At 38.8% G+C, this 18,528-nt stretch overlaps 1 protein-coding gene and 1 long non-coding RNA gene across 8 annotated transcripts in view; one reads left to right on the forward strand and one right to left on the reverse strand.

The window, feature by feature from the left end:
* Positions 1-2,781: 2,781 nt before the first annotated feature.
* Positions 2,782-10,954, forward strand: LOC142080283 (uncharacterized). Its single transcript, XR_012672935.1, has 2 exons — positions 2,782-6,718; positions 7,425-10,954. It is a non-coding gene; the product is annotated as an uncharacterized LOC142080283 (long non-coding RNA).
* Positions 7,478-18,528, reverse strand: part of SYNCRIP (synaptotagmin binding cytoplasmic RNA interacting protein) — a 35,198-nt gene continuing 24,147 nt past the window's right edge. For 3 of the 7 annotated variants that reach the window (XM_075145425.1, XM_075145426.1, XM_075145424.1), the window contains exon 12: positions 14,519-18,528. This exon is cut by the window's right edge. The gene's annotated coding sequence lies outside the window, so the exon portion shown is untranslated. Of the gene's footprint in view, positions 7,676-8,897; positions 9,024-10,309; positions 10,444-14,518 lie in introns of those variants that run through there. The other 4 variants (XR_012672933.1, XR_012672931.1, XR_012672934.1 and 1 more) reach the window with 3 other exon arrangements.

Below are 18,528 nucleotides of genomic sequence, written 5' to 3' on the forward strand. Positions count from 1 at the left end.
GGTCCCGGCGGCACGTGACGGCGGGCACGTGACGGCGGCGCCGGCGTCACGCCGGCCGGCGGCTGCGGCGGCGCGGGCGCCATGTTGTTGGAGGGGGGCAGCCCGACGTGGCGGCGGCGGTGGGAGGTGGGTGAGGCGCCCCGGCCCCGCGGGCCAAGAGCGCGGTGCGGCTGCCGAGCCGGGCGCTCCCGCCCCTCCTTCCTCGCCCCCGGCGCCGCAACTCGGGGGAGGCGGGCATCGCGCTCCGCCCGCGCGCGGCGGCGCTGAGGCGGCCGGGCCGGAGCGGGGCGGGGGTGGGCGGCCTTGGGCTGAAGCTGGAGCGTCCCGCGGCCTGCGGGAGCCTCAGCCTTGCTGCGGGGGCGGGGGGCGGGCCGGGCGGCTGCTGGCCGCACCGCAGCGTCCCGGGGCATGGCGATCGCTGGCAGGGAGAGCGGCGGCAAGGCCGGCCGCGGTTCGCGCTTCTCCGAGGGGAGAGGGGGAGCGGAAGAGGACCGCCGTCCCAAGCCAGGTGGAGCTTGTTCGGATCTGGGGCATCCGCCGTCTCCCGGAGAGATCCTCCCAGCAGCCCTCCGGTGAGGCGCTCTGGTGGCATTTCGAGCTCTGCTGTGTAACATACTGTACTAAGCCCTGTAAATAGATGATCTCTGGTGACAGACAGCTTACCTAGTTATAAATACTTCGGTTCTGGACAACCGGGGCTCCCAGTGCCGAGCAGCCAGAAACTGCTACATCTGATTAAATGCTCTATATTTAGATGATGACTGAACTAAATCATTTAGTGACTGGGACACTAAAACCGTATAAATGCCTCTCAAAACTTCGTAATTGCTTGTAAAGAAAAGTAACAGGGTAGGAAATGTAACATACCCCACCTTAACATCAGTAAGTATACAAGGTTAAGACATTGAAAATATACTAATTCTGAAATGTAGTTTATTGCTTGTAAGAACAATTTAAAACCAACTTCACAAAAGTAACTGCCTTCTGGTACAACGTAAGTCACAGGCTTTCAAACTGCTTGAATGCTTTCAGCAACTCTATTCCGTCTTACGAAGTTCAGTTATGTTAGTATATCACTGTTGGTTATGGGAAGATTAGTTAAATGGACAAAATAAAAGTGCTTAAACAACAACTGGGAAATCTTACTGATAGGGGGGGCTTCCGAATTGCAAACATGAAAAAGACCTGCTCAAGGAGAAGTGCCTGCTTTTATTTTTGAGTTGTTTTAAGAAGTTGCTGTTGCTGTTTATATTCATTTGCACTAGCCCCACACAGGCATATTTGGGCAAAGGATGAAATACTTCTGTTCAGAAGAGTCATGTTTACAAAAGTGAAAACTCTGCAACTACGCAGTATTTGGAAGGTGAGTCAATATCTAGAAATCAAAAGCTGAAGAGAGTTTTCAGACTCTTCTCTCAGATGTTTGTCATTTTATGCAACACTTCCCTTGACCTCTAGAGCAGATGAAATGCTGCAGTTTGACTTCAGTATGTTGACCTTTCTCAGAGAGCTTGGCAAAAGCCCAGGGTCAGATAGAATTTCTTTAAGTGTCTGCACAGTATTATTTGATGTCAGTCCACGTGTTTTCTATTAGGAAAAAACCCCTGACAAATAAGGTGCATACACATAGCAAATCTCCATACAGTCTATTAAGAGGAAATTAATTTTCCTCAGATGCATTTTCTTACTACCTGCTTACTTTATCCTCAGCTTTACTACTTGTGATTTTTAGTCATTTATTTTGCAACGTTTTTAATGAGGAGTAACTTTAAAAATCTGTAATTCTTAAAATACTTCATAAAGATATCACAGCATCGCATATCTGTAACATAGGAAGTGACTTGCACAGCAGGAACAGAAGTCAAACTTCTGCTTCCGTTTCTGTTCTCTACTCCGTGTAAAGTTTCTTTAATTAGTAGCTTCGTTGTTCAGGGTTTCGTTTATGTAGTGTAAAATTGCCACATTCACATTTGGCACTAATTGTACCTTATCATCCGAGAAGCTGTGCGATTTGTGCGATTTCCTTCAAGTTACAGACTTAGGTCTGCTGGGCAGACACTACAGCCATCTGCTTTATCCCATTCTGCTTGCTCTGCCAGAGACAGCAGTGTTAGCCTTGCACATCACCCTCTGTAACCCTTGCCCCTATTTCTACTCAGATTGTTCTGCTACACTGAAAGACATAGCTGAGGTTTGTTTTCCAGTAAAATAAAGTATGGAAGAACAAAAGTGAAATACTGACAAATTTTTCAAAATTCTGTTGATTTTATGTGAGAAATAAGAACTTGATCCATTCCCCAGCAATAGCAAGTCTTTCTCTCTTCACATAAGTTCTTAGGAAGATTCTCTGGTTAACTAGAGAACTGAAGGGGAAAACGTGCATCTGGAGATGGGCTCTGAAGCAACGTGGCCAGGACTGGGTTATTCTGGAAAGCTAGATTTTATTTTAATATTTAAAATGTATAAAGATCTTTCACTGATCAACTCTACTTATGGAGTCCGTTCTCCTTTTTTTTTTTTTTTTAACAGCAACAGAAGATTGCATATTCTAGCATTCAAAAACATTAGTGTAGATTTTTCAACATAACTTAAAATATAAAACTACATTTGTTGGCTGAATAATATCAGTTATAAGACTGAGATTCTATTTACCAAAGTGCCTTTTTTTTAGCTTAAAAAAAAAACTTGCTTGTTTTAATAAACCAGGCAGTGAACCATAATACACCGCTTCTCACCAGCTGATTGCATCTAATTTACTCTGCAAGTCTTTTGCTCTCCAGTATCTAAAAAAAAAAAGTCCGTCTATAATAACTCATTTTCAAAACATTACATATTTCTCAAGGATGCAGTTGTCCAGGCTACCTTACATAATGTAATCCTTCATATTTACCCAACGAGGAATTAATTTTCCTTTATAAATTATTCCCCACAAGTCCCTGATCATTTTTGTGGGCCCTTTCCTGAAATTGAAGGCTTCACATTAACCTTTAAATTCAGCCATTTAGCAGAAAACTTTAAAGTTCATTTTAAATATTTAGCAAATAGCTAAGCTTAAATAAAAAAGTGAAGCTGAAACTGGTCACTCAGATCCCAAGAAAATTAAGCATTAGTAGGCACTTTAGACTTGACTTTTAGGTTCAAAACTTAAAGGGCATCCATCGAGATACTGGTTTCAGTCTGTGAGTTCAGATAATTCAGCTGTATGCAAAAAACATAAAATGAAAATTGACATTTAGTAGTGTTTCTTGGCCTTTCTCTATTAAAGGAACACTCAAACGTTAGGGGAGAGTAGAGGGTGACCATTTGATATACGTTTGGTTTGGGTATTATAATTATTAGCACTTAGGTAAAATTACTGTTACAAATACAGTCACATTCATTTGTCTGTTAATGAGTTAATAACTGCTCATAGTCAGATTTATGGCATTTGGGAGTCTGCTCACTGCCCATCGACACAGACCTGTGCTTGCCGGCTGTATGGGAATGTGTGCTGCCAGTGGTTGGTGTAGGTTCTTAAATTTGTTTTCCAGACCACCGCACCACGGACCATACGCTGACCCTCAGTATTTTAAGATTAAAGCAAACTGGATGAGGAAATGATAACCTGCTGGATACAGCGACAGGGGCTTTGGAGTCCCAGATAACATCTCACACAAGTTGTCTTCTAGAAGAATGAGGGAGCTCCAGATAAGTAAGGAACAAAATGGCAGGTGGGAGAAATTGTTTAAAAAAAAAAGATGGGTGACGTAGTTCTCAAAAGGTGGATTAGATTGGATATTAGGAAAAATTTATTCACTGAAAAGGTTATCAAGCACTGGAACAGGCTGCCCAGGGAAGTGGTTGAGTCACCACCCCTGGAGGTATTTAAAAGACGTGTAGCTGTGGTGCTTAGGGACATTGGTGTAGAGGTGGATTTGGCAGTGCTAGGTTTACAGTTGGACTCTGTGATCTTAAAGGTCTTTTCCAACCTAAATGATTCTATGATTCGAAGATTCTAAAAGATCACTGGTCTCCACAATTGCGGGATATTACACAGATTGAAAAACTTTTTTGTTTGTTTAGAAACAGATTCAGCAAGCAATTAAAGTTGAAGGGCTAATGGGTTTCAATTGTAACAGGCCACTCAAAATTCATCTTTTTTTTTTTTAAGAAAAAGAAACTGTAAAATACAATTCAATTAGAAGACCTGAAAATACCTACCAGGCCATGAAGTCACTGACTGGCACCAGGCAGAATAAAGACTTGCAGGGAAAAAAAGGAAGGGAGACTGTTCTGGTAAGGAAATTCAAGTAAAAGAACCCACTTCAAGTGAGACAGTTTCCAGAGAGTCAGTTTAATGTGCCTGACAGGAATGATGCTGGACAAACGAAAGAGGTGCTGAGGAGCGCTGAACGTGTTAGAATTTCACTGGAACAAGGAAGGTCCAGTTGGGAAAATGTACCATTGGGAAGAAGGAAAAAAAAAAAAACACACTTGGCAATGTGCTAGAGGCAGTTTCTTCTTGAGGAACTTGTAACTCTCAAGGAGAAAGTAAAAAGGGTCAGAGCAACACTAGTATATATACAGAGCTTTTCTTCAGATGGTTTACATGAAAAGGATTTTTCTGAATACATTCTTTCACAGACTAGATACTGGAGAGTATTTAGATATTAGAGATGAAAATAATTCGGTTTGTCCTGTCATAAACTATAGTTTATGGGACATTATAAGAGAAGCATATAGAGCAAAAAGTTGCAAGGTGGGTGTAGATGACTACAGACAATAAGACAGAGGCCTGCAAAATTAAAAAAAAAAAAACAAAACAAAACAAAAACAAAACCCACACAAAAACCAACAGCAAAAAACACCATTAAAGAATATGCATAGAGGCACTAGACCTATACAGGAGACATTGGAAAAATGCTTAAAGAAATGAATATTAGGTTTGTGGCAACATTTGGCAAAGGTATAGTCTATGGAAATTTTATATTAGTTCACCTGAGCAAAAGATAAGCTCTCTGGATATGCACCTTAATCTAGTATTAAGTGAGGTAGCTGAATTGGTTGGTATGTGCAGGGGGAAGATCTGGAAAACATAATTCCTTCCAAAAACCTAGGCTGATCAGAGAGGAACAGCGGGGGGGATGGTAGCTGGATGCTAAGAATTTGTAAGAAAAAGTTTGTGAAATAAGGACCTGTACCAATGCAAATAGTTAAAACAATGTCATAGCACATACTTAAGAGCTCAATCTAAATAAAAATTAAGCTGTTTACTTACTATGGGGATAAAGAAAACCCTGCCCTGGATACACACTTTGTGAAAATAGCTATGTCAGGTCTTGAAGGGAATTTCCACTGACCAACTCTGAGGTCAATTGGGGAAAATTTTCAAGTACGGAGTTTCAGGAGGAACTTGAGCCATGTTCCCTTGTTTCAGCTGAATTAAAAAGTGTCAGGAAAATCCTTGTAAGATGACATGTATTTCTGTTAAGTCATTGCGAAGTGTTGCAGCACCTATGCCTCATAACTATAATGAGACCTGGAGAATTTAAAGCTATTTTAAGTTTTTCATCACAAATACTTGATGGATTCGTAGAACAGCTGTATTGGATCAGCAAAGGTTCAGCTAGGTGAGCATCCTGTTTTTGGTGATGGCCATCAGGGGATACATACCTGGGAAAAAGTTATAAAAGCATAGCAAGAATATAATAATACTTTCCCAGAACATTCTTTTACTCTGATTCGCAGTCTTGGGGATATCCTGAGAATTTTTTTTCATAAGTTTCAAGTTGCTTTTTGAACAGCCATGAACTTTAACATCCACAAAAATCATGCAGCAAGGAGTTCCACCACTTATTTATGCTTGTGTGAGTGAAGATACAGCTCTCCAAACAGTCATGTGTTTCATTTAGTATTTTTTAACAGATGGTGAAAAATTGTTCCCTACTCAGCACAATTGCTGCTTATCATTTTATCAAAATACTTGGCCACCTGAGCAAACTGTCGTTTCCAAAATGAAGATTCCTGCTCCAGTGAGTTTTTCTTCACATGAGAGCACTTTTGTACCTTTTATCGTCTTTGTTGTTCTCCCTATCCTTTTCCAATTTTATTATCTCCTGTTTTGTAGTGCTGGAGTAGGGACAGGCTGCAACAGGCGGAACAAAAACTGTTCAACAAAATAGCATTCAAAATAATTTTTATTAGTAGAATTAGTGCCTTCGTAAATTGTTCCTTAACTATTTTTTGCCCCACCTCAGTGTATTTTAGCATTTTAGCTGATGAAGGTTTATGATCCTTTTTTCCTCATTTGGACAGAACTCTAGTTTTTGACGGATTCATTTTTTCCACCTTAGAAGAAAAATAGTGAAAAAAAACCCAACCTAAAGTCTTCACAAAGGAAGTTCTAATCAACAGACTCATCAACACGCACAACTTGTCAAAAGTGGGAAAAAGACTAACTGTAACTAGAGGCTGCTGTTGTAAGCCAGCTTCTATCAGAGATACTGATACCAAAATGTCCATTGTACGTGCTGATAAAGACCATGTAATGCCAGCCGTAGTGATGAGATCCTGTGAGGTTTTTTCTGGTGACTGGTGAGCTGGTACCCTGAAGCCCACTGCTTTAGCTGCTGTGGATACAGCAGTAAATGCCTTGAGTGTTTTTGTCAAGTGAGAGATATTTTTAGTTCGAGCAACCAGTTTCTCCGACAACACATCAAGCATGTAAAAGCAGTATAAGGTAAGAGTTAACAACATTAACTATCACCCTCAAAAAGTTATTTGTGCTTCAGCTAAGTCCTTCATCAAACACTTTACAGGAATTGTTACAGAACCAGTTGTATAACCAGGATATTGTTTTGTTTACTATTTGTTGGCTGAGGATGTATGGAATCAATTTGACATTTTCCTCTGTTTAAATGATGTACAGCAGAAACTGAAGCATTTTCAGAATGGTTAAAGAGAAAATAAAAAGCATTAGGACATAAATGTTATTTCCCTGGCAAGAATATAGAATATATGACAAAAGCAAAAAAATTCTGATTTAAGCTAACGTGCAGAATGCACAAGATGATACTATGAGAGGGCCTGAACAGAAGGCTATTCCTCCTCGTATGTAAAGATGAGTTTTGAGGCTTTTTGAAAACAACTTTTTGAAGCACATGGGCAGCTTGCACTTATTTTGTGATATAACTTGAGCATATATGTTCATGGTAAAGCTCCACTGCAAGAGGAATATGGTAGTTTTAATGAGAGAATTTAAGAAGTGGGACTCAGTACCAAGCTCTGCAAGGCCAGGCTTCCTTACAGCTCATAGCTATCAATGCTATCTTTATCAGACAGCTGCCCAAGTTCCTGAAGGTATGCCAAACCTTTTTTTCCCCCGCAAAAAATGCTGGCATATTTAACAGAAAAGTGATGTATACTATATACCACTTCACTTCTAGCGCTGGCATCAATGGTGCGTCTGTAGAAGCAGACGATCCTCTGTGGCCCTATCAGCAGACATACCTTGGCAGGACAGAAAGCCTCAATCTCTCTTCCGGAGCAGTGAAGAACAGTTACTTGCGATTCCTCCAGATGTTCTGCAAATGCAGTTCCTGGTTATGGTGCACACTTGCCACTTGCACGGTGGTTTTCCCTAAAGTATCCTTTGGGGAGGGAGAGTGCATGCTTAGGCAGGTAAGAGGACTTTGAGCTGTTTGGAAAAGGGACAAATTGTGAAATCAAGAAACAAGGACTATTTGGAAGACTTAGCTAATTTCTGCAAAACTCCATTAAAGTTTTGCTTTGCTTTTTATTTTCTGTTTAAGTAGCTAGTATTCTAGCCAGGAAAGGCATTGGAGCTAGTAAGGTCTGATATTGTACGGGGGACTATTATTAACACTCAATATTTTACTAAAACTTCCTATATCAATTTCTGATTTGTGACTGAATGACTTGCTACTATATAAGCTACCTGGCTTATCTTTGTCATTCTACAGAAGTACAAAAGAAACAGTTTAAAATGCTAGGCATGAAGTTTTTCCTCTTTCACAGATACACACATTAAGTATATATTAATAAAATTTTAATATGAAAATCAGCTTACCATCTTTCATATCAAACTGTAAGGAATAAAATTTTCTTCCCCTTAAGAAGCTGTGAGTCCTCCAGTCTAATCTTGAGTTTGGGGTATTCTCTGCAGGTCCAGTTTGTAGTATTCCCTCACCCTCCCCCAGTTACAAGTGAAGATTGAGGTCTTTGGGATTTCAACAGATGCACGTAATATAGCTCTAACACCACACACAGAACTGGGAGGCCTTAGATAGACCTCAAGTTGGGGTCTGCAGTTCAGATGCAAGAGGGAAGAAATTTTTTTTCCTTGAGAGAGTATATTTCGCTTCAGAAGATATCAAAACGGAGAAAGGATTCTCTAATATCGTCCGCATTCCTAGCAGCCCATGTACGAATCTCATAACCATTCTTTATCTAGGACAAGTATTAAGTTCTCTACTGATCACCATTCAGCTTGGATATGGTAAACTGTAGATCAAGTACTAACCTATCGGTGTACTGTCTACATCCAGTGTGTTTCTCGTCATTATGGTCAGGCAACTTGGAATACCAGTCAGTCTCAATTCTGAAAAGCCCATGTATCTGGTGTTCTCCTGGACCACAGTGGGAGGTGGGCCAATGCCTAGCTGTGCTCCCCTCTCCATTTTCCCCTTCAGTTATTTGTTAGGTCTGGAGGAGAAGCCAAGCTACCTATACAGTAATGACTCTTTCTTCTTCCCTGAAGCCCAAGGGCAATAGTTAAAAGCCAGCAAAAGAAAGGAACAAAATTGAAATTACAGATTATCTGGAGGAGCAGTTTTGGCAGTGCGGAGACATGGTGTTAGCGTGTTTAGTCCAAGGTGTCTTACTTCAAAGCTGCTCACCTGAGTTTCACCAAGAACTTAGAACATGCACCGATCTCCATTGGATGCTCACTTCGCATTACTTCTACAGTCAGGGATGTTCCCATCTCCCACTGAGTCTTCAGAGATGCTGCTCATCATCCTCACCTGCAGAGAAAATGACAACTTTTCCCCACTGAAAGCTGTCTATGAAAACAAATGCTTCTGTATATCCTGAGTGCTCATGAACAAGATACGAAGCCTTACCTATACTTGATCCTCTTTTAACTCAGTAAGGAGAGACCGTCCTGGCAAACTAAAATTTAGCAAGTGTATTCTACATTACCACATTCCTTCTCCAGCCTTCTCCTACGTTATCATCTGGTACAGGCTTTTGCATGACAGCCTTAGAATAAAACTCGTTTTGTTCATTAAGAAAGTCTATTTTCTTGTATTAAGACATGTAAGCTTTAGCCTAGACTTGAGGAAACTGAACATCTTCAGACAAAGTTCAGCAACCTTCATACTCGCTCTTAACTTTCTTATCTTGAAGTCCCAGATGTCTGTTTCCAAGCACATACTGTTCATTTGAAGTACCTTCATTTCTGAGCACACGAAGACCACCTCCAGTGTAGAATACACCTATTTGGGCTACCTGCACCACCACCACGTCTTTAATGAAGAGAAGTCCTGGCCTGGTGCCAAGAAACAATCATCCACTTCTCTCTCTCAGAACATTGGGCTCGTATTGCACGCTTTTTCAGAAAAAATGCGACTCTGTACAAGAAGCTGCTGTACTTGGGAGCTCTTTGGGCCCACCCTGAATTTGAAATCTGCAAAGGGGCTGCTGAGTTGGCATTGATTCACCTCAGCTTTACAAGCAGAACGCCTATTCTCACTTTGTCACCTGCATTAAGTGACATTCAAATCAAGACTTTACATGCAAGCTTTGCTATGAATGTGCATTCCCTCAAGCATCACTCAATTAGGAGGCACCATCAGGCCCTATTAAAACCAGTTTTTCTCAATTACCCTACTTTTGTCCACCCTTTAAGGGATTATTAAGGGCAGTGAGTGCCACACCTTACACCAGTAAAAAAAAGATGGAAGAACTCCTCACCTATACTGAAAAAAAGGTCCATCTTTGGAACTGTATATCAGATACTCAAGACTGGCTCCTGCTTCCCTGGGGCTGACTATTAGTTCATTATTTCAAAACTGCAGATTTACAAACAGCAGCTCTAGGATATCACTCACCTCTCAGAACAGGAGATTTGAAACAGCAGCATTAGGCACAAGTAACAGGTGGTGGTTTTTTCCCCCACCATTTTTATATTTTGCTGTGTTTGAAACCTCCTCCCTTACAAGGATACTTCCAGACAATTTTCTTTTGAGATTTCTACCAAGATAAAGTGGCTCTGATGATTACGACAGCCTGGACAGGATCTTCTTACCTTTTGACATGTAATCCAAGGACCCTGTGTCTGCTTTCGACCTGATGTTTGAATCTGGGCAAGATCCATCACCTGACATTCCCTTCACATCGCGCTGTGGCTGCTAGATGATGCCTGGCTTAGAGTGTGCCTACCTTTCACAGGAAAAGGATAGACTGATTAATAGCAGGAAAGATCCTACAAAGCTGTAACACAGCTAAATGAAATTTTCTACGTTGTGGTTTGCCAGGTTGTTTCCCTGGCTATTTTGTTTTAACCCTAGACTACAAGCTTGCCAGTAGTGTAGTTCAGGCATATTTAATGGCTGTCTTGTGCCCACAGGTAGACAATTTCTTTTCCCATCCCTTCCATTTTCTCAGGGAGCAAACAAGAATATGCTTTGTTAAGAGCTTTCCCAAGTGGGGAGTGTTTGCGAATCTATCGCTCCTAGGTCAACCTTTTAAATACAAGATAAATATAATCCTTTGTATTCCGAGGAGGAGGAACTTCCCTGGTTGTCATCACTGCTTTAGAAAAAAACAAAGGTATTTACAGAAGACCCTGTAAGTTCTCCTTTTTGCAGGGACACTTTTTGCCCTTCAAGATATCCGAGTCAAGACATGTCTGTTATTTTTTAAACTGAACATTAAACACAATTTTAGTTTATTTGTGAAACCTGAGATCTCTCTACATCATTTTTAGCATGTGATTGAGAGGCAGAAGTTCCAAGATTATCACATTCATTTCACTTGCCCCATATCTAAGAATTCAACACCTACCACCTATTTAACCTGCATACCCTGAGAAAGTGCTGCATATTCAAGTCCTCTCCTAAACACCTTTTGGAACTGGGGGAAGGGGGGTTGTGTTGGGTCTTCCCCCCCCCAACATATGCATTTTTGCTAGATACAGGGATTCTAAGAGAGACTGAATATCTGTTTAATAGCAGGGCCCTTCTTCAGATTCGAAAAATTACCACAATTCTAGAATACATGCCTTGATTACTGGGCTCTAACTACACCCAGCCATCTGATTTTAAAACCAGAATGGCTATGTTAATGTGTCCTTCTATCTTTAAACTGCATACAGAATTTGAACCTTACATGTTTTCATCTTCGTGTATTAAAGCAGAAAAAGGCGCTTCAAAAGGACTTAGAAATTTAAGAGACACTTAAAACACATTATGCATGACTGTCTCTTGTTCTTCCAGAGACTACAAAAATTAGAGTGGATCATCATCTACCTGCAGCTGTACCGGAGTTACTATCCTAGTTGTTCTTTACTAACTCCACAGTAAAACTACAGAAGCATTTTAGCATATTTCAGTACCAAATAATCAGCTTTAGCACAGGCCATTACTGAAGGTAGTTTGACCTAACCTTGCTGAGATGTGACCACTACCTGATTTACCTCAATGCCACTTGTAGCCGTGTGGCGAGTACACCTTAGTGCCCCTCAAAGCACATTACAAACTGGGAGGCTTCACTTTTCAAAAGCTTAGTCAGCAATGCTTTTTCACCATTAATCTATATACTCCTCCTTGCTCATTACTCAATGAAAGCAGTACTCTTTAGAAATGTTACACTCAAGACAAACTGTGAAAGTTTAGATACTGCTATTAACAAAACAAAACTCTGTACTTCCTATTAGAAATCTGTGCTGGTTTCAACACTTAACCTAAGAAAAGGCCGACTACCTCAAAGAAGCAACTATTGGATCTGAGATTTACTGATCACTTCATGCCATACAAATATTAAGATCGTTTTTTTGGATAGAAACATGACCATCTGAATGGCTCAGAACATCAACAAACCGAACTGTGTATTTCAGATTATTATACCATTAAAAAAAAAAATGCAGTGCCATTTATTCCACCATTCCCATTGTAAGATCACTTCTAGGCAAAACCAAATTGCAAACAACACACACAAGGAAGTTACGTTAAATCCAATGGATTTAAGATCTTCCAGATCCTTCTCAATTTTAACTGGAAGACTGATCTTACTGGAGATAATCCCAGAATGGGATTTTTTTAAAAGAATTTCCTGAGAGGTGGTGTTAGCATTATGAAAACCTAGTGGAGCAAGGCAGCAGAGATTACTCAACTACATGAATCCAGCTTCCACCGTACTCAGTGCTAAAGCTTAAAGCCACCTAAAGCTTGTGGTACCTTCACAACTTCCAGCGAGAGAAGTTTCGACTTCCCCCCTTCCTCCTTTATATTCAAGTCTAGTTTCCATTAGCATGAACCTGCAGTGTATTTCTTCATTTGCAAATTTTGACATGACAACGTACATGCTGTGGTTTTCTTCAAAGTAGCTTTTAAGCATCCCACTAATTCAAAAGCAAGTGTAAACTAACATACTTCCGTAAGAGTGTAGGTAATATGAATAAAGGACAGTTTCACTAGACTAGTTTAAGTCAAAGTTACACATTGGTCACTTCTTGGTGAAAATACTACTCACATATACACCAGTGATTGTCACTGGAGGTTTGTCTTCTGCTAAAAATATCAATATAAGCACATATACAAAACTCAAAAATTCTGTTGAAAACTGTGCCTTGGAAACAGATTAGCTTGTTAGAACAACTGTTTGCACTGGAAAAAAGGTTTCATTGCACTATCCGATGGAAGCCTTTGGCCACAATCTGAAACAGGAACAGTCCTTTAACAGCCACTTCAGCTTTTCCAGATGCAGGGAGTAGGTATTTTTATCTGTCATCTCAAATGCTGTAATATTGAAGATTAAAATCACCTTCCAATTGTGATACATCTGCATTATGAAATTATTAATTATGACTTATTTTAGACTAGCTCTCACCAGTGTTTCCCAATATAGAGCTTCACTCTTAAGTATGCTGAAATTGAAGAAAAACCCTAAGAAAAACCCCAATTTACTAATGGGATATCTATAAAATTGCCTTTGTTGAATTCTCACAGAGGAAGCTTTTAAATCCCGAATTAGCTACATTTAGTAATCTAGTTTTTAAATAAGCAGTACCAGTGACAGAATTAGGTGCATTCTTCATTCCACTAAAGAGGAAAAAAAAAAATCTGAGAAGTGTTACTTTAGATAGCAGAACAATACTGGAAATGCTACACTTGGAACCAGGAACCCAGTACCTGATATATTCAGTTCCTGGCTTTCAATGACTGACTATGTTCATGGAAAATCCCTTAACTACTATGACTGCTAACCCAGCAGTTTAAAAATATACACTGAATGATCTATGAAGCATTTCAGAGATTTTTAGATTTTAAGTATTTAACATTAAACAGTATCAGATTACACTCAACAGATTTACACTCAACATTCACTTAGCACTGAAGTGGACACACTAAAATTGAAGAGTTAAAACCCACAACCTCCCTAATAACTGCAGATAAGGAGTCAATTAAACAGTCTGCTAAACTTGGATTTTAGGTACTGCAAGTCATTTAAGTACTAGAATGTCCGTTTTTACTTACCATTATCTTCTGTGCAGTCAAATGGCATAGGCTATTTTACTGGCTGCGTAGCAGAACTAAGAATGCATTTCATAACTTCCTTAGCGCAAAAAAAATAAGTGGTAAGATTCAATGTCTTTTCTACACATTAGTGACCAAAACAAGTAAAATTGTATTGTCACACTAACTGTGCAAACAGAGAGAGTGAACTGTCACCATTTATCAGCCCAATATATCATACTCGGACTGGAGGGAATCCAGATTTCTGACACTGCAAGTTTTACCTAAATCACTGTCAGAAAGCAAGTGTTGGCTTTGGAGTAGATACTAAGTTTCATGAACATTCAGGAATGAAACAACTCCTGGAACTGAAATGTATCTTGTGATTCAAACTTTCAAGCTGTATTTAATTACCTATTACTTACGTACTATGACCGTGATTTCTATACTGTCACAGATGCCTTTTTTTTTTTTTAAAAAAAAAAAGGTTTTACCATGTACCTGGAAGTCTGATCATCTAAAGCAGCTTTCCTGAAGATAGCTTTAAATAACCAATGTAACCCAGTGTTTCCAGATGAGCTCAGCTTTGCAACATCCACTCAAGAGCTGGGCATTTAAAAATATGTATGTTTATGGAAAAAAACTAGTAACCAGTTGGCAAGAAAAATTACATGAGACGATCACCCCTCTCTCCAAATTCCAAGTAAACAAGCTAGTCCTAGTGGCACTTTTCAACCTATCTGTTGTAACAATCAAGGCAAAGGAGCACCAAAGAAAAGTCACTCTTTCATCCTATGGATTTTATAAGACAAGTGAGTATAATTAAACACTCAAAGTGTTGACTAAATGACTGTGTGAAAGTCAGTCTCCCAGAAAAAAAGTTTAACATCAGAACTTCTAGGAAGCTTTGTTTGCAATAGATGGCTGTAAAGTAACAATTAATAATTTATTCCTTCTCCCACCACTACCCGTATTAAGGATCAAGGAATCTTCAGCTCGACTTCCTCTCCTGTTGCCACATACAATTTTTATGTGACAGAGCAAATGACAAAGTACAATCTGGTGTTTCCTCTGCCCAACTAATGCAACCAGCTAGCCCCAGCCAAGAGATGTCATGTGCTGGTGCTGGAATTAATTCAGCAAGACACTCGGTGAAGACAGACTTTTAAGTCCATCATAGCCAGTCATAAAGTTGGGACTCATAAGCTTCAGGCTATGAACACAAACTCAAGCTCCAACTTCACTGATTTCAATTCTCAGAACACTACGTTGTAAAGTTTATTGCCTTATTGCCTACTTCCAAAACTTGCTATTCCATTTTAAACAATTAACATTTCCCACTAAGTTTTCACTAATACAAGTGAGGGAGTAACAGTCTTAATTTTGTGGAACGTATCAATTTGAACACACTCTTTTCAGAAAACATTACATGAGTTTATGTCCATGTTGCCTTTCAGTTTTATTTCTTAAAAAAAAGTCTCCCCTCACTGATGTGTGGAAGCATCGAAATAACTAACTAGGCTGAACAGAAAAGTTAAGCCTCTGAAGAATTATCAAAGGCACAAAGGAAAAAAAGTTACAGCCATATATAACATTTCTCTCCTGAAATACTAAGTTGGGAATCCTACCTTCAGAGGAGGCTAAGTTTATTTTAGACTATATCATACCCCTCACCCCAGACAAGAACAGAATTAGTATTCCTTATTTTAGATTTTAAGACAGTATTTAGGTAAGAGTTGTACAATGCAGAAATTCAGAAACTGGTCTTAGTATCTGTAATAACAGCCCTCCTCCAAACACTAAAAACACAAACTTAAGTTATGCGTCATAACAAACCTCCTCTTTAAAAAAAAAAATACAGTTGTATGTCCTATATGAAACCCTTTAAACAAAAATGAATATTAAAACAAGAGTATACTTTAAAAAGCTGTGTATTGGAGTGTTTATAAACCAGAAGTGTTAAGCAGCAGCAGCAGTTTCCGATTCCTTATTAAATTCAACTAGACTTCAAATTTAGGAACACATTACAAACCAATGTGGAACTATGCTAGCTTATACTCAAACCTTTGCAGGTGTTTTAGTAAAGAAAGCCTCCTATGAGAATAAACAGAGGCAGTATAATACATTAAGTCAACACTTGCCTTCAACACGCCAAAAAGAACTCTGTGTTATATGTCCATTTGTCACCAAAGCACCCCGAATGAGATGCATTATTGCTGTAGAACATTTCAAGTTTACCAACACCCAAGTGCAACCAAACTGATGTTGTATATATGCACTTGCCCATTCTCACCAGTATTTCCACTTAATAATGAACGTTTTTTCTTTACACAATCAAATTTAAAGCTTTGAAAATAACATCTTTTTGATTTTAGTTTTTTTCCCCACAATATTAATCACCACATGCAATTTAGCTTTCTGATCATTTTGCTAAAAAACTGCACCAATATCAGAACAGTGCAAATCATATTTAATTTTAAAAGTTATAATGGCTTGAGTTCATAATTAGAGGGAACACTGTCAAGATCTTGATATTTTGCTCACTCACCATTGCTTGCATTCCATTAAAAACACTTTCCTGTCAATTTTACCTCTTTTTTTTTTTTTTTTACATTTTTAATAATAGCCCCCCCATGCTTTTATCAGAGTTGAAATTATGGGTATGATCCGCAATTTCAACACATGTAGTGCCTTAATAGCAATGTTTTTATGCACTTCCCTCAACTGTTATAATTCCATAAACATATTATTCTCCCCTGACATATTTCCAGACTAAGAACTAGTCACTAGCACTTGTGATCCCACAAGTGTTTTAAGTTTTTCAGCAATGGAGAGATTTCAAGATTAAGAAATCTGAGGACTTCCCCTCTCCTACAGCATTTTCATTTTATAGCAAGTTCAAAATTGGTTTCCACATCTTGACAGTGTTCCTTATAAAACCATATGACAGTAAAAGTGCCAGTAGGCATGGCAACCTCTTTGAAGGGAGCATTTAAACTCCTTGGCACTGGGAATGCCAGCACCAAGGATTACATTGAAATTCAAAATTATACTTAAGGCTACAATTAGCAAACCCACTTTCCATAAGCCTAATATTCTATCACTAGATTTGAAAATTCAGAAGCTAATGCAACTGTATACTTTTATGCTCAAATCTGAGGAAAAAGTTACTTTTCTTTAGCAAGGGCAGTATATGAAACTGTGGTAGCAAATGTCTCTTACGCATTGACTACTCATTTCACCATCATTCACTTACTTTGTCTTAAAGTTCAAAACTGGCAAGGCACATTTACATATTCCAATGAATACTTGACAATTTTAAATTACACTTCATGTCCCAGCTATCCCAGTAATTGACATACAACATACTAAAATGGTTTATTAAGGTAACAAAAAAAAAATCAATTAATGTGAAACATACAGGCTATTGGCAACCACTATTCTAAAAATTATGTAAATACAAGTAAACATACTGAAATGTGTGCGATTCTAAGTTTTTAACCAGAAGATCTCTGTACTAACACACATTTATATTAATGACACATAAAAAAAATAAAAACTTTATTACAAAAATAAGTTACACTCGCCTCCAGCTTACAGTATAAAACAATTTTATTTGCAGGAATGCAAAATGATTGTTTGCCATGAGCATTTTCAACATATGACATGTCTAATTTTGTTAAAATTTGCATTTACTGGGGGAACTGGTGTGTATAAAACCTTAATTAGGTATAAGCTTCAATTTTCATTGTGGTGCCTATGGGTATGTAGTATAACTGCAGTATCCCTTTGGGCAGGGGGTTAAGGGAAGCTCTTTATGCCAAGTCCAAAGTAAGTCATAGTTTTATCTATCTTTTACCTATATGAAGTTGGACTTGGCAAGGTTCTTTTGTTTTTGTTTTATCTTTTTTAAGGGTGGTTCAACAGAGGATGCTTCACCACTGAACACTCACTGTCATCAAGGTGCTTTAGAAAATTAAAAACATAGCACAAATGATTGTACTCTACTCTACTCTACAGGTTATCATGATCTGCGTAAGAGAAATGGAAAGCTGATCCACACGTTTTTACAGTGATCAGCAGTAAGAAATGCACTAATGAAAACATACCTTTTACCTAAAAAGCTAAACTACAGCCATATACTATTCTATGATTTATGAAAAACTTCAAAATATCCAAATGTCAGGCTTCACTGTACAGTTGTCAGTTTTAGTCTGACCTTTTATAAAGGGACACTGCAGTATTTAGTACAAGTTGCTGATGCACTTTTTTTGAACATCTGATGTCTTACAAAAGTAACATCTTGCTAAACTATTATACATCCAAATAACTACAATATCTGAAGAAGCAAGGCTGCTTTTTCAGCCACAAAATACGACAAAAGCAAGGCCTGTTATGATGGTCATGAGGAAGTCTTACAAAGCCTCTGGAACTAAAGGCAACTAAGAATGTTACATTTGGTATATTATAATCTTACCCTCATATCATATTAAACAAGCCTTGCTTTTATCTACAAAGATTTTCTATGTACAGTACAGACAGGGTATAGTTCAATCCTCTGCTACTGAGGTAGTTAACCAACCCTTTAAAAAAGGTTCTGAAAAGAACCACTATCTGGAATGCCTGACTAACCAGCTCTGATGATTACACCTGAAACTGCTGTATCTGAACACAATTCATAAGTGATTACTATATAGACAATCATGATTAACCTTCATGAGCAGAAATAAAATTTAAGGATACCAATGATGGTATTCATCTATACCACTGCAATAAAAATTTAAATGCAAGA

Source organism: Calonectris borealis, chromosome 3 (assembly GCF_964195595.1).
Source record: "Calonectris borealis chromosome 3, bCalBor7.hap1.2, whole genome shotgun sequence".
Classification (NCBI taxonomy): Eukaryota; Metazoa; Chordata; class Aves; order Procellariiformes; family Procellariidae; genus Calonectris; species Calonectris borealis.